Source organism: Bombus fervidus, chromosome 12, assembly GCF_041682495.2.
Source record: "Bombus fervidus isolate BK054 chromosome 12, iyBomFerv1, whole genome shotgun sequence".
In the NCBI taxonomy this organism is placed as follows: Eukaryota; Metazoa; Arthropoda; class Insecta; order Hymenoptera; family Apidae; genus Bombus; species Bombus fervidus.
This window is the reverse complement of record NC_091528.1, coordinates 1785728-1798298: the sequence shown is the minus strand read 5'-3', so window position 1 is coordinate 1798298 and position 12571 is coordinate 1785728. Positions and strand designations below refer to the sequence as shown.

Below are 12571 nucleotides of genomic sequence, written 5' to 3'. Positions count from 1 at the left end.
CACTTTTTATCGTAGCCTTATCTACGAAAAGTAGTTTCGTGTGTATCACTAAATCGCAGGGAAGCCACGTTTCCTTAGATACGAGATGTTCCATAATATTTCAATAAAAAATTAATTTTCGAAAAGTATAATTTGAAGATATTGCAACGTAGAATTTTGGTGTTGCTCTTTTGACCCGTTCCTAAAATTATTGAAATTTTCGATCGAAGACTATCGATTAAGACGAACGATCATTTTCGAATAACTATGTCTTCTTGTAGCAACTTTGGAAGTTTGGTTTTAAGGATATTCTTTATCATTTACAGGTATATTAAGAAATTAATCTTTTGTTTAGTAACAGATTAACATTTCATACTTTCGTAACAGCATAACGTCGATACGGTAGCGACTATAGTGATATAATATTTAATCTTGCACTTTCACTCGCTTGTAGTGGAATTTCGAGGGAGCCACTCGTTTCTACGGGTTAGTTTCTTGAAATATTCAGCGAGTGCATCTGCAATCTCACGAAAATGAACGTCACGTTGTAAGAATTCTTGTGTTATTCCGTCTCTGACACATTTATTTGTCAAGGATTGCTTGACGTCTAACAGTACACTAATCAAAATTTCAACGACCCAGTGTTCCACGGAAATTTTATTTCTTCAATTATACAGCGTCGACAAGAATAACGCATATGATATAGCTGAAAGTAATAAATATTGAAACTCAATAATACCCTTGATTTAATCTGTAAATGTAATTTTATAGTTAAGTGTTGTAACTTTTAGAATGTTCGAAAAATTCGTAGTTCGAAAGTAAACAGTTATTCGGCGAATGGAAATTTACGAAGATGGATAAGATATTAGATTGTCCGAAAAGTGTCTTCCTTCCGCAAACGTGTTTTTTACAACAGTGCACCTTTATACAAACGTGAAAGCAAGTCTGTGAAATGTCGCGGTGTTTATCTCAACAGAACAAAATGGATCGTACGTAAGTCGACAAAATAATATAAAACAAAAAACATTGTGCGTCTATTATTTCCTCATAAAGCGAAAGAAACTTTTCGGACAACCTAATAGATGATACTTTGTAAAACAACTGCTAGCCGAAATGGGTCGAGTATCAATATTTTCGAAATAATTGTGCAGCTTCATATTGCATAAACAAGAATTACACTGTATAATACTTGGAATATTCGACGCTTTCAAAGAAAATTAATGTAATAAATCCGATAGCATTTCACCTCCAGTTATTAATTATTCGTCGCTGCAAACCAATCATAAAATGTATCACTGAAAGCAATCATTTAGCTTTAAATTAAAATGTATTTTATCTATCTGTATTCGTGATATAGCCATATTTTAAGTACCCTGATGTGAAATTAAGATCGACATGTTATCACATAATAACGACTCACATAGATGCAATTATTGAGTTATATTAGGTGCGAAAATAAAGTTCCGAGAAACTTACAATATTACAATAGTTGGTAGTTCTTTTACTAAAAATATATTGAGTCGCCCGGAAAGTTCGGTTCGATTTACATTTCGATTCGATATACGTTTATTGAATTATATAGGTGCCATTTTATTCCACAACCTTTCTCCATCTTTCAGGCAACTTAAATATTCCATTCTTCCAGAACCTCTCTGGTTTTTCGGTGAAAAACTTTTCAATCTGATCTTTCATGTCGACCAAATTCCTTAAAAATCGGCACGAACTTTCCGGGCGACCTAATGCAATTCTAATAAATCGTAATTTCATTTATCACGAGCAACGAATAATATGGTTACACAGAGTTAGGGGATACATCTTCAATATTTTATTGTCACACGTTGTATATTGTTACAATTTCAACGTATATAAAATATTCAAATGAATTCCAAATTAATGTTTGAACATACATATATTGAAAAAAATATATAAATACAATACCGAAACGGTACCATTACAAACATAAATCTCATTCCAAAGTAACGAATTCAATTGTCGAAAGTTTCACAAATCGATTTGGAACGATCTCTCCTCGCTCAAGATTCTCTAATTACTTTTCCCGCTACACGACACCGTATCCACCCGAAACATGCCAATCGAATGGGTTATAGAGTCGCGTTCTCTTCGAATTCTGGCCGCAAAACCAGCTTCTTCGACCGAATGAAGTCTCTAAGGCTTTAGCAATGACGAAAGTTTCCCACGGCAGAAGTTGACTTGTGTGGCGAATACTTTTCTGGCTGTTTGGATTCCCTCGATGGGGCCAGCATTCTGGCAGTGACAGCCTCTAGTTACTCCCTTTTACCTTCTCATGCTTCTTTACGCACGATGCGCAAACTCAGAACAAGATTCATTTCGTGAACGACTTTTGATATTAGTTGCTTGCCATCTCAACTTTAATTGATGGCTAGACCCTAGGTGGAAACGCCGCCGCACCTATTATTCTCAGTCTGATAATAGTTCGTTATTCGAAGTTCGTTAACCAGATAATTGTAGCTACGCGAATAATTATGGGGATAGTTGCCGTTAACTATGATGCTATATTTGACTATGCAATATCGTAGGTTTATGTTTTGTGCTTCTCGCGATGCCGCGACGATGAAATACTGGGGAAAATATTAAGATTGAGTTTCGGTCGGACCTTTGAAATATTTTCCTATATTTATACTACTTGTCTATGATCTATACGATGTATGTTATCTCTGTATAATATGATAGTGATAGTACTAATAAAGTAGCTCGCATGAAGGTATTGAAACAATACCCATAAAAGCTTTTCATGAATATACATGCGTTACGTGCATTGTATGAAATTTCATTAGCACTGTAATGAAAGTCGACTATCGTAATTATAATTTTGAAATCTAATAGTTTCATTCGTTCTATTCCGTGAAATTCAATTCGCTGATAAAATTTTCATGGTTCATAAAAGCGGCAATGATACGTACAGCGAATATGAGTAAACTTGTTCGTCGCTTATGAATAGCAAACGCTTAACAAAATTCTGTGGTAATCAAGCTACTATTCGGAATAAGAGGTTCGATTTCGACTCAGATATGCATTTCACGGTTTCTCAGTATGGAATTTCAGATGCGAAGTTCATGATGCGAACGTGTGGCGCGTATATAATTGGGTCGAAACGTCTGAAAATGAGAAACGTTTGAACCCTTTGAGTACGAAGCGCTTCAGGGCTACATACTTATCACATAAACTTCTAGTATTCACACTGCAAACGTTACTCGAGTCTACTATGCGGTACTGCTAAATATCGAGCAATTATACCACGTATATTCACGTTGTGTAGAATTAAGTAATATTAACGTCAACCAAACAAAAGTTTGCTCTTGAGTTTCGTTTTCCTTTCTTCTTACAGGCTAATGTTTCTAATATTTGATTTACCAAAAACAATTCTAAAGGTCTCTTTTATCTCTAATTTTCGGTCACACGTATTTTTAAAAATTACTAGTAACGAGTTTGTGTTATAAACGTACGATTATCTTAATACAATGTTTGTATACGCAAAACACACGAAACCATAAAATTTTGTTACAGGAACTTTCTTCTGGTAAGATATCCAATGAGTTTGATGAAAAGTCATTTGAATATTTGGTGTTGCGTATGTCACAGACGTCGCGTTACAATTATTAATTTTTTGCCAGCCGTCTACGAGATGAGATTCGATTTACATAATTTTTTCATTCGTACTCTCGTTCAACCTCGATATACGTTAGATTATTACACTCTGGTGATAATAAATGAATGAGTTAGATTTGTACAGCTGATGTTTAATCTAGTTAATGAAAACGAGAAAAAACTACGTTCATTTCAGCTGCGTTTTATACAACTGTTGACGATTAAAAAAGACAAAAGTACACGTAAAACCTGATCGTTTATCGTTCGTATTACGCCATACCGATTCTTCTTCGGCTCTTTTCATTTCACGAATATCGTCTTGCGAAAGTTACCTCATCGAGACGAGTCCCGTAAACTTGCAGGCTCTCAAATCGATTTCAATTTGTAATGAATCTCTCGATAACAGGCAAGTCACGTCCGCGTTTGCTAATCGCAAATAAACGAAGCAGCGCGGGAAGCGTTCGAGTCGGCTTGGAAATTTCCTTCGCTGACCGGATAACTAATTCAACTTTAATTCATTCTCAAATATTACTCTTTTAACTCGATGAAAAACATAAAAACAATCTCCATTCGCTACCTTGACAATAAGCAAACAGCCTTCCTAATACGCTCGCTTCTTTTCCTTTTCTTCCTCCTCGTTCTTCGCTTTTTAATATTAACGAATCGTATTCTGTTCACTGTTCCGCGTCATCGATGCGACCTAAAATATTTATTCCTTTCTCCCGAAGTATCGCGACTCATCTATCGTGAAACATGGGCTTAACTCTTTCATTGTCAGACCGTATAATGGATCTTGGTTGTTAAAAATTTTCTGCGAAAAGGTCTTTAAAAGACAGTGAAAAGATTTTTAACCCTTTCAGCGTTGACTAAAATGATAGCGTGCTGTGATAATTGTACCGCAGAATGTAACAATGTTACATTCAGATTTTGTCTTAACGCTGCTATTGACGCATACGGTGCGTCCTTTTAATTACTTAAAACTTAAATGCTAGGCTCTTAAAGATAACTATCGACGCAATTTTTTTGAATTGGCGCATTTCAGCAAGATAATTTAGGAAGATGGGAAAAATAACAAGCAATTAGGTCGTAAATATTATTAATTGAGCTTAGAATATTTCTGATATAAAAATGATGTGCAGTTTCTACTTATTCTTTGTGTGGTAGATTTTAAAGCAAGCAGTGCGGTAATTCGAGTAACCTACGAAACAATTTTTTCGAAGCTTAACTCTCAGCAAAACTCGATTATTCGTCATCGACGAAGGAAATTGTTATACTTGCACGTAAATCTATTTACGTAGTCATTTTTTTATAACCTCTTTGGAATTCATACTAATGGAACTTTAACGCTGATTTTCAGTCTCAACGAGCGTTCGCTATCGGCGTTCAGAGAATAAATATCATCTAAAAGAGTTGATGCAGCCGTTCATTTTTATCCACATGGAGCACGTGATTAGAATAAATTTTCTTTCCAAGACGATGCACACGCGAGCGCGCAATAATAATCCTGCGAGCCTAGAGGGTGGAATGTTAGTCGCGAGCGATTCCCCCAAAGAACAGACAATCGAGCCTGTATGGCGTCGCTTTATGGGCCTCGATGTATAGAAACGATCATGCCCGTGGGTTTTGTTGGAAGTCTCAATGCGACGTCGTTTTCACGAAAAGACAGGACACGGCTTTGATGGAATCGCCAAAGAAATTCTGACTATCGTATCGCAATATCGTAAAATTTCATGTTATCTCGAGCATTCTTGAAGTGCCTCCTTTTACAGCATTTTGCATTATTTGAATAAAATATTTGCAACATGATTATTCGTTATGAAAGTTCATTATGACTTGAACATCGTTTTATCTCGATTCTCCTCAAAAAATGTATTGTATACGAATTATATTTACTTTCGAGATACATGTGCGATATACACCGATATTATGAAACATTTGAAAAAACACAAAAGGACCAGCCTAGAAATTACACATATTAGAAAAAGAAATTAAATATACACATCAAAAATAAAATGATTCCAATGGTCGTTATAATTAGTATAGCAATTATCATAGCAATAAATTCGCACGAACTGCTGGTTTCTCGGGTTCATCTGATATACACGTAACATACTTTCCATAGTTCCATCATCCGCAAGGTCTTGGTTTTCTCCGCGTGCGTGAGCGCTCATCCATTATCCTTATCTTGTCAACTTCAGCACTACTTGAAAAGTCCAATAGGATCTCATTCCTTACCTCGACGTCAACAGCGCACAATAGCCAGGGAGTATTCATTATGGGACGGAAGCGAATAATTTTCTACTAAAAGCGGAAATCCAAGTGCGCCGCCCTTGTAGCTCGGTGCTTCCTCTTTCCATTAGTCGAGTCTGCTGGCCTTGTTTATTTCGACGCGATTTCTGAACGTGGATTTAATTGCACCGGGTGCCTGTGTCTGAAGTCGGAACACGTCTATCCAGCTCGTCTGGCGACCCTCCTCGAGTCTTTTGCACCCGTTACGATTATTTTTGCACGACGGAATCGCGGAAATCGCGATCTTTTGCCGATTAAAACAGACGGAACTTGAATGGAGTCGGAACGTTGATGATTCATTTTCTATTGCAAACGAAAGTATTTCTTTTTTCATTTTGTAAAATTCTAATTAATATTGAAATCGAAATTATTAGCCATTTCATCTGAAACACCTTGACTACAAAACGGTAAAATACAATTTATGAAATCTTCGAATAACTTCTTGCGAGAGTGGGTGTATTTCGAAATATTTGTAAAATAAGTTAGTACAAGCAATGTCTGACAAAACAACGACTTATGCTACTGCGAACTAGTCCTACGTGTAGAATATCTACTTCAATCAGTTTTTATCATTTCGTTAATATCATTATCATTTAATTTACAGTCGTACACGGCCTCCTTTTAGAATTACTTGATGTTATATTGTTTTGTCGTGAACTTAGCTATTAATTATATTTTCTTACTTACGAATAGGCAAACTTATTTTACATTTTATATATAGCAAACTTTATTTTAAATTTTATATTTTAACGTGGCGTCGCATCAACTGCATCTACTGTTCACGAATCTATCTTCACAATGCATCGTTTAAAATAAAATTTGCTATATATATAATAAAGCAAATTTTATTCTATACTATTATTGCAATAATTATTTTATATTATTATATTGCAATATTTGCATGTACATAGTATGTTTGCATGTATATAGCAAATGCTTTATTATATATATATATATATAGCAAATTTTATTTTAAACGATGTATTGTGAAGATAGATTCGCGAACTGTACATGCAGTTGATTCGACGCCACGCTGAAACCTATTTAAAAGGAACAAAATTTCAAGCTACTCCCAAGTTTAAATTATTCCTTAACTACTCGTTATACGTTTGACAAGCTCGGTTTTTCAGAGAAAAGTTTTCATGATTCATGGTCAAGCAGGAAATCTGCCTCGGGAGGTTAACAAGATAGCGCCTGGCATCTTGGCGCGACAGAGCAGCCTCACTATTTATTAAAAAGAACGGAGAAGCTTGGTTTGAGAGATGAGGCGACTTTTGAAAACCGGTTAGTGAGAGCGGCTCGGCCGTGAATTATTTCACTGAAGGAACGGCTCGTCTCGTTCATACGTAATACGTTTCTCCGTATATTTCCTTTCTGTGCTTGCACGTGACGCGCCAAATGGGAATACCCACTTTCTCCGCATAGCTTTCGATGCAAGTATAAAATTTTCTTAACCACGAAAAAAGCCACTTTCTTGCTTTCCAGATGACTCTCCTACATTCGGACGATGTTCTCTTACATTTGCGTATTTGCTCGTTTGTCTGCCGGCTTCGTACATTTCAACTGTTTGTGGATAGCTCTGTTGGATACACTGACTTCGTTTCAGTCGCTTCGTTGGAATTTATCGCTTTCGAACGCTTGGTTGAAAAGAATTGGATTTCATTTTCTCAGGTTGACTTGGAACAGATTACACGTCATTCGGATGTCGAATCGAATAACACGTTCTTTAAGCTATTGGAAGCCGGCGTTTCATTACAAAGCAACTTTCCTACAAAATACTGCGTGTTGCAACGCGTGGTACACTGAAACATTCGCACCGGCTACATGAAGCGTTTTGTCGGTTCTTTGTCCAACTGTCGCTTGAACCTTTTAACGGCGTAATTCAGGACACATTCTTCAAATTTAAAAACACGAGCGCCCATAGAAAAATTTCGAGCCAAAGTGTCTACAACGAAAGGACCAATCGGTAAAACAGTAGCTACAGAAAGTAAATTATGTAGTAACGCGAACATGAACTGTGTATCGATAGGACCCCAAAACCAAGAAATCACAATATCCAACTCCAATTTGTAGAACAACGATGATCGCAGTCGAGTTGCCATAGAACATTCATCGACGATCGATCGTAAAAAGAGGGTCAAGGAAAATAGCCCTACTGGTTGCCAGAATCGTCGAGGTCGGTCGACGAAATCGTCATTGCGGACAAACTCATGTTGCATAGTTAAAACTAATCACCCGTAAGTGACTTCATGTGGCAGCGCATCGCGATATCGTTTCGTCTCTGTTGTTTGTGCCCAGAGAAGGGTTGTCGAGCAACATAACCGACAACTGTCTGCTCGTTATCCTTGCAAGGCTGACGTAAATGCTGCGTTTCTTGCGATTATTTCCACGGCAAGATCCATTAAGGAGACATAGGGTTTGCGAGGGAATTACATTTGAAGTTCGTCATAGCTCCGCTGATACCGCGGTTTCTGCAATCTGTTCGACTACTACAGAGGCTCGATAAACAGTGGCTTTTTTGTCAGACGAGTCGTTGGTGCGTTGTACTGCAGGAAATCTCGTCGTTTAATTAGCTCTTGGCTGGAAGATTAGAATCGTCGAATTGAGAACTGTTGCGACAACACGGCGTATAGTTGCTATAACAAGGGCAGCAATGTTAAATGTTCTTTCAATTAATTGCTTGATGATTAGTCGCTTACGATGAGTTTGTATCTTTGAACTATTCATCGGTTCTAATTATGTTCTCGTGTCTACGTTTTGCAGCGGTGTATGTAGATCGTGTTACAGAAGATGTTATTGTCACGTTATAACGAATAATCGACGTAGGTCGATGAATTAGCTGACCAACTCTTCTCTTTGCTTTACTTAGACTTCGCGTTTCTCAATCTCAGGCAAATGAAATTAAATATTAGAGTCGAAATCCTATTGTCGTTTGCTTCAATTTCTGCATTTCAAAAAATAAATTTCAAAACATCAAACGACATTTTTGAACATGAACTCTTTTTCATCGTTCTCGTATCGTTCTAGAACTTTGTACAGTTTGTATTACTTTATTTTAAATTCCTAAATACAAGTAAAAATCTACCTGCCATTCAAGATCCTTACAAAACGAGAGGCGAGATATGTATCTCGTTATCAACGTGCTAAGGTGGCATTTTTTTCGTGGGAAACAGGTAGCTGTTTCACAGAAATTGCTATTGCTTAGGCGGTGCTTTACGAGCCAGCCATCGGATGTCGGTCCCTAAACAGCCAATGAAAAATTTCCAGGGGCTCGTCTGATTCTAGGGGTTCTCGTAATTTATCGAGCGACGTTTCCCTCTTATACGTTCTCTCTCTCTCTCTCTCTCTCTCTCTTTCTCTTTCTCTTTCCCTCTGCCGTTTCGTTTAGTTGAAGAATTCACACTGGACCAGTTATTACCTGGTTACCGTGAATGCATCTCTGGGCAGCGCAACATAGCGAAGAATTATGATAACACGTTGGGTCGAGCGATTACAACATTTGAAATTGAATGCACAAACCGACGGAATTATTTTCTTGTGCATCTGCTGGAAATGTTTGACACCTGGAAATGTTGACGAAGATACGTTGAGGTTGGTACGTTGAAATTTGTCAGAGATAAAGAGCTTCTGTATTTTCGACGAAGGATTAAGAGTCATTAGAGGAACAAGTAATGCGGCTGATTAATAACGAAGATAGAAATCGTGTAAGATATTATACAATATATTGAACTAATCGTGAATAAAAATTGAAAAGAGAAGTAAAAGACACGATGGAAGGTCGTGGATTTAAGATATATTTAAAAACATAAACAAGTGTGTTGTAACTACGAATATTTCAGTGAAATATTCAACTTTTCTCAAAATCTGTCATTTTCTTGCAAACATCATGCTAATCTCAATGACGTTCGTCATAAAGAGAATCCGTAATTTGGCTGCAATACAGTTTCTTTTAATCTGCCAATAAAATCTTCCATGTCTCAAACCGCGCCGCTTTAATACTCCGTCTACGTTACATGTTGCGGCACAGTCAGTACGAAAGCACCAATTTTGCCAATTCCCTATAAACTAAACGCCTTAACCCTCTCTCTTTAAACCTTCTTCCTCGCGTGCACCGCTTGATATCCAAACTGCCCATCAAGAAACGTATCCTGTTGCCGGCGGAACTGCAAATCTGCTTGCGATATCTAAACTGCAACGACATGGCGAATTGTAGCTGTTTTCTCTGGCCGTTCTCGTAACTCGAATCGGCTTACACATCTACTCGTAATCCATAATGTCCCCCGTGATTCCCACTGTAAGTACAATGTCGACTTATCGACGGGCATCATGAAAGAGGTTATAGTTGCGGAGAACGCTTAAACTTCAAAGAACTTGGATCGCCCGACATGGCCGCGACGACGTCGGCAAATATCATATAATGGTAACAGAGCAGACAAAAAGACGTTTACAGAAACGCGGCAACAACCAATGATGCTACAAAGTTCAGTATGTAAGTTCCAAATCTGAATCAAAACCGATACTCAAGGTTCGCCTCGTATTAGTTTGAGCGCTACTGATGAGTGGGCTGCGGATTTATGCAAATTCGTATCCTTATGAAGATAATTAGAAAAATGGAGCTTAAGTGGGGAATAGGGTACCTAATTATATAGAGAAAACGTCGTTGATCTTGACGACCTTGAAATATATTGTCCAAGTTAACATTCTGAACAACTTATTCCTCTACGTATTACCGACACTCGCCCTTCGTTTCTGAAATATTCGCATAAAACTCTGGTCGAATTTGTGTTACGATTCGTCGTAAAGTGGGCGCATTTTTATATAGTCCAACCTAAACTTTCAGATTTTTTAGAGTTCATAACGTAAACACATCACATTATGGCATCGTAATCGTGATTGATATCGTCAGTGTGTTTGTAAACGTAATCGGTATCAGTGGCATTCGAAATTTCGATGTATTCAAAATTATTCTTAAAAAATGGGGCGTATGTTAAAGATACCTAGCATCAATGAGTTAAGATCAGGTTGAGCTAATATATTAGGTTGTCCGAAAAGTGTCTTTCTTTTACAGACGCATCTTTATACAAACATGAAACCTAATCTGTCGAATGTTGTAATCTTTATCTTGATAAAACAAAATGGATCATACGTAATTCGATAAAATAATGTAAAACGAAAAATGTTGTGCATCCATTATTTCTTTATACAACAAAAGAAACTTTACGGACGACCTACTATAAAAATACGTATGGCAGAATGAAGTGTAATAGAAACTGAGAGCTCGAGAACAAAGGCCGTGTGACGGTTACACATACAGAGGAAAAGAATTGTTGAAAATATTAATCCTGACACATATTTCAAACTCATTGGAATCGCGCCCTTTCCGATATAATTACCGAAGATTACGTTACATACTAAATATTATACGGATTTACGGGGAGACGTAAATTCTCTTTTACCGTAAAATGTAAAGCTAACCGACGGTAGAACGTGTTACTTGTAGAATTTTCCCGTAATCCCCGCCTGGTGAGTGCATTGAAACATTGCAGAGATTATAGTAAGACTTCGTAGAATAGACGACTGTATGATGTCGCGCTTGTACAATGTTTGTAAGTGTAGGAAACTCGATGTGTTGTTTTAGAGTTACGACGTGGAATTGCGTCGTTGCAACGTGCTGTGTACTAGTTAATACTTAGGAGGATTAAAATCCGATTGAGGGGATTGACCAGCATCTATTTGTAGTTGCATCTCTGTTTTGCTGTATCACACCACACGCGTCTCTACTCTACCTGTAATATTTTGTATCATTTCGCAATTGCAACGTAACGAACTGTATTTGCACGTTACAGGTAGGTCTCACCTTGCGGATTTTCTTCAATCGGAATTTCTACTTTCATTTGTGCGCGGCGAATATTTTGGAAGAGTGTTCTTCAATTTACTATTCTTCTCACGTTATGCTTCAAATACGTAGATATACGTATTTTATATCTCGATCAAACGAATCTACAACATTCACGTAAATATCAAACGATGACACGAACCGTCCCATTTTTCACAGAAGGATCGACATTTAATAGCAGCTTCGATAATTCTGGATACAGCATAAAAGATGCCAGCGTAATTCCCTGGAACTTGTTTCAATTCTAAAGAACAGCGAATGGTACTCACAATCGCACTTTGCAATAAGTTTATGGAACAATAACGCGGATGTTATTCCTTTGTGTCGCTTTTGATCGGCCACTTACGTTCCGAAATGGTAGTTCGCTGTTCCAAGGACGAACATCTCTGTATGAACGGCAACGAATCGAAAAATTTTCAACGGTGAATCACACCGTCAAATTTTATATTCCATGATTTTGGTATCGAAGCGCAATCTCACGTACGATATCGCGATCCTACGTTGTACGCGGGACGCATGCAAAATTAGTTTCCGTTGTGAAAGCCGTCTCTGGTATCTCGGAGCGTCACCGCACGCGTGTTTCGAAATTACTATTTCGTAATTAGCGGCAAGATCGATGGAAAGTAATGAAGCAAAACGACCCACTATCCTGCCTCAGAGGCGCTGTTTAATTTTGTAATTAAATTTGCTGTTGCCATGTATGCAATCGTTGGTTTTCGAGTTGATGTGCTATCGTTGGTCGATTTCGAAATTAAATGAAACGATACGATGGTGGTAGAA

At 37.5% G+C, this 12571-nt stretch overlaps 2 protein-coding genes across 2 annotated transcripts in view; one reads left to right on the top strand and one right to left on the bottom strand.

The window, feature by feature from the left end:
• The window catches only part of LOC139992782 (methanethiol oxidase), a 312253-nt gene extending 301618 nt beyond the window's left edge, over window positions 1–10635 (bottom strand). Inside the window, exon 1 of the mRNA XM_072013979.1 lies at window positions 10630–10635. The gene's annotated coding sequence lies outside the window, so the exon portion shown is untranslated. The remainder of the gene's footprint in view (window positions 1–10629) is intronic.
• The window catches only part of Dpr1 (defective proboscis extension response 1), a 291260-nt gene that overhangs the window by 153424 nt on the left and 125265 nt on the right, over window positions 1–12571 (top strand). The window lies entirely within an intron of this gene.